The following is a 4,956-nucleotide window of genomic DNA, read 5'->3' on the forward strand; positions in this document are numbered from 1 at the left end:
CGAGAACATCAAAAAATGTCCAGTTAGTGGGTTTCCTCTGATAGTTAGTGCTAGCGATACTTGTGAGGCATATACCTTAGGTAATCAGCAGCCAGGCCACCGTAGCGCGAAGGTTAGCATGTCCGCCTATGATGCTGAACGCCAGGGTTCGAATCCAGGCGAGACCATCTGAAAAAATTTTCAGCGGTGGTTTTTCCCTTCTAATGCTGGCAACATTTGTAAGGTACTATGGCATGTAAAACTTCTCTCCAAAGAGGTGTCGCACTGCGGTACGCCGTTCGGAGTCGTCTATAAAAGGGAGGCCCCTTATCATTGAGCTTAAACATGAATCGGACTGCACTCATTGATAGGTGAGAAGTTTGCCCCTGCTCCTTAGTGGAATGTTCATGGGCAAAATTTGCATTTGCAATCTGCCGCTTAAACTTCTCCACTAACTGGTGTCGCTCTGCGGCAAGCTGTTTGGACTCGGGAATAAAAAGGAAGAAAGTCATCATTGAGCTTAAACTTGCATCGGACAGCACTCACTGATGTGAGAGAATGTTCATGAGTATATTTCAATTTGCATCAACATATCTGCTCTTCCAAAGCCTTTCCCCTTTGGCCACTTGTCCAATACTAAGCGATTATAGCCGGACAGCAGGCAACTGATGTCAGGTTTGTAACTTTATTGTATAGTTATACGCGTATATTTGCAGTTCCAGACTTGCTAGACTGCTACTCCCGTAAATTGCTTGTAGGAGTCACTGAAGTAAATCGCAGGCTTGATTCTCCCATTCTGCACAAATTGGTGTATCAAGAAATCAGGTCTAAGAATACATTTTACTTTTATTAATGTAATTAAAACAAAAATTTTAGAAACCTATCAATTTTCCTATTCCTAAGCCTGTGGTTAAAGTGACCTTTAAAGCTTTGGCTCTGTGTGTGGGTGTGTGTGTGTGCGTAAATATCTCAATTTCACTCTTCTTCTAATCGAAAATTTTATACTTTTTCGCATTAAAATGTCCTCGTACTTCATCCCCTTGTTTTTTGATGCCACTCCGTAAGCTACAAAAGAAAAAAATTAAAAAGGAAGCCTTTTTCCTGTTAGAAATGTCGACTTGTTTTGAATAATTAATAACTTTGAAGAGGCGAAAGGACGCGCGCAGGTAATTCCATCGTTTAAAAGGAAAATTGATGGAGGGTGGAGAGGGTGTAGTACTCTTACTTGCTTGTAATAAAACATTCTATAGCTGCTTCTAAAGGGCTTCTTACTGTCGGCTTTATCACAAGAAACACCCCTTCAACGGGGGAGCTGCACTGCGTTAAAGGTAATAGCCGTGGTGGTAGCAGCATTTAAAAGAACATCGGCCATTGGAACTGCCATACCATTACCCCCTAATACAGCTTCTTTTTTGGCCAGAAACAACGACAGCATCGTCAGCTTGGCCACCACTAACACCACCCACATTTTCGTTAATGAAAAATGCACGAAAAAATCGTTAATGGCTACGCATACATAACGCGTTTTAAGACATTATTTTACTTTTTTTTTTGGTACTTATTTTGTTAACAAAAAAGAAGCGTTCTTAAGCGTACAATGGTGGACGTTCTGATGAAGAAAAAAAAAGAAGCTGTAGCACTGCTTGAGATGGGCTGGTATTGATTGAAAGGTTTATGGCTATGCAACAGGGAAGAAAGTGTTTACTTTTTTAGTAAAAACAAGATCCCAGATCGGTTTATATGGCAGCTATATCAGGTTCTGAACCGATTTGAACATTATTTGACAAAGTTGTTGAAAGTCATCACAAAATACGTCATGCAAAATTTCAGCCAAATCCGATAGGAATTGCGCCCTCTAGAAGCTCAAGAAGTCAAGTTCCCAGATCGGTTTATATGACAGCTATATCAGGTTATGGACGGATTTAAACCATACTTGGCACAGTTGTTGGATATCATAACAAAATACTTCGTGCAAAAATTCATTTAAATCGGATAAGAATTGCGCCCTCTAGAGGCTCAAGAAGTCAAGACCCAAGATCGGTTTATATGACAGCTATATCAGGTTATGGACCGATTTGAACCATACTTGGCACAGTTGTTGGATATCATAACAAAACACGTCGCGCAAAATTTCATTCAAATCGGATAAGAATTGCGCCCTCTAGAGGCTCAAGAAGTCAAGACCCAAGATCGGTTTATATGATAGCTATATCAGGTTATGTACCGATTTGAACCATATTTGGCACAGTTCTTGGATTTCATAACAAAACACGTCGGGCAAAAATTCATTCAAATCGGATAAGAATTGCGCCCTTTAGAGGCTCAAGAAGTCAAGACTCAAGATCGGTTTATATGGCAGCTATATCAGGTTATGAACCGATTTGAACCATACTTTGCACAATTGTTGGATTTCATAACAAAACACGTCGGGCAAAATTTTATTTTAATCGGATAAGAATTGCGCACTGTAGAGGCTCAAGAAGTCAAGACCCAAGATCGGTTTATATGACAGCTGTATCAGGTTATGTATCGATTTGAACCATACTTGGCACAGTTGTTGGATATCATAACAAAACACGTCGCGCAAAATTTCGTTCAAATCGGATAAGAATTGCGTCCTCTAGAGGCTCAAGAAGTCAAAACCCAAGATCGGTTTATATGGCAGCTATATCAGGTTATGCACCGATTTAAACCATACTTAGCGCAGTTATTGTAAGTGATACCAAAACAACACGTGCAAAATTTCAGTCAAATAGGATCAGAATTGCGCCCTCTAGAGACTCAAGAAGTCAAGACCCCAAGATCGGTTTTTATGGCAGCTATATCAAACCATGACCCATTTACAATCCCAACCGACCTACACTAATAAGAAGTATTTGGGCAAAATTTCAAGCGGCTAGTTTTACAGTGTTTCCAGTGAAGCGGCAGATCTAGAGTCCGGGAGTAGGGTTAGAATGAACACCAGCTGTTGGGTCAGCTGAGGTGACCCTAGCATTTTGTCTGCTACTGAAACCTCGATTGGAGGAGCGGCAGCTCCAGGCTTCCCTAGCCGACAGACGACTGGTCAGCAGGGGCTTTTGACGAAGACATCTGGTTCGAGTCTTAAGGACAATGCCGAACCTATTCTATGTTTGCATGCCTATAATTTGCCTAGGCCATCGGCCTTCCCCAGCAATCCGTCACGTTCTTTAAGAGGTTGGAATAATAGAAGGCGCATCTCTCTCAGGTTAATTGGGAGGCTTGGTGCGAATAATCCTAAGACTCTCATTAATAGGGAAGAGACTTCCTAAATTGGGCTCGGGGATTCGCTGCACAGGCCACCCCAAAGACTACACGTCTAGATTCGGAAACTGCACCGCAGTTAGCCAAAAGGTTGCGGCCACCTGGAGGGCATCCCATGCCTAAAAACTAGGGCGAACAACAGTAAGATGGGTCCAAGAGCCTTTGCTAATGTCGCTAGAGACAGTTTGGTGATGACAGTTGTCGACAAGGGAGAAGAACAGGGCTGCATACCTAGGAATGAAAATAAAGTGGGATAATCAATGGGCTGTCATCAGTATACTCCGATGTCCCTGCGGAATTTCGTGGGTTTCCTCCTTGTGACGATGCAGGCTGGTATTGAGGCCGATACAGACTAATTGCCTTCGGCGATCAACACTTAATTGAAATGTATCGTGGTGCGCTAAAAAAGATTGGTGAGATCTGGCCAGGTGTAGCAGTACTAGATTTAGTCAAGAAGGAAGATATTCCTTCTCGACCAATGACGCATGCTTGGATACCAAGGATTCCCTCAGATCCTGAAGCGATACTTGGAAGACTAAGGGAATGTAATCCCAATCTTTCAACCACCGACTGAACGATTGGTAGATTGCATAAGGCTAATGGCGACTGGAGACATGCAGTATTCATACTAAACAACGGCTGTCTCGCAAACCTCAACAAGGGTTCCATTCAACAAGTTGAGACTGAAGGTATATAGAAGCGGTGAAGTAGGGGAATCGGGAGACGACTCAGCAGTTGTTGCTGAATACTTGCCTGAGGAACCATCGACCACATCTCTAAGGTCTGGCGAATTGCAGGAGACTAAAAATTCTTCTGCCTCAATCGAGACAGGAAGGGAAGGCATCGAAACGGGACCTGAGAAGCCCTGTGTGGTTGGATCATTCGGTTTGACAAGGTGTGCGCCAGCGGGGAAGGACAGAACTCAAAGAGTACTACGACAGCAGCAGATAGTGAAGCATATAAGGAAGAATCGTTCACACTGTAAGTGTCCAGTGTCCTGAGGAAGAGTGATTCTACTGCTTTCTCACCTGTCCCTGGATGCCTAGGGAAGCTGAATGAATGAATCTTGTGAGTATGAACTTCTGGCAGAATCAGAAGACGAGGCTAACGCAATAGTGGTGGAAGTTCTGAATCCTGACTACGATACGGTTCCTGCAGATAAATCTCCACCGTTGTAAGGCCGCTTCGGCGGCACTATAGGTCCTCCTTATGGAAGGGGAATTGACGTGGTTCCTATCCAGGAACCATGGGTGTGTTGAGGAATGGTGCGTGGACTAAGAATTCCGGATTTTACACTACTCAAGGGTACGGGAAATGGGAGGCACAGAGACTGTATTCTTGCAAATAGTAGTCTTAATTAAGATTTAGTAGTAGCCAGCCATGAAATAATTAATTCTCATTACTGGCTGGCTTCCCCATATATGGAGCACGATTCAGAGATGCCGCCTTCAAACCTTAAGTTGCTGGTTGAAGCAGCTTCTGCAGGGAACAAGAGCGTCACTGTAGGAAGTGATGCTAAGGCACATTACAAGATATGGGGAAGTTCGGATATCAAAGGGGATAAACCGACCTTTATTACCAGGAACAGACAGGAGGTACTAAACATTACCTTTTGTATCGGAGGATATAAGTGCAAAAATATGCGACTGAGAAGTTTTGGATGACCAGAGCTTCTCTGACCATCGCTATGTTAGT

The sequence above is a fragment of the Stomoxys calcitrans genome, chromosome 5, assembly GCF_963082655.1.
Source record: "Stomoxys calcitrans chromosome 5, idStoCalc2.1, whole genome shotgun sequence".
Classification (NCBI taxonomy): domain Eukaryota; kingdom Metazoa; phylum Arthropoda; class Insecta; order Diptera; family Muscidae; genus Stomoxys; species Stomoxys calcitrans.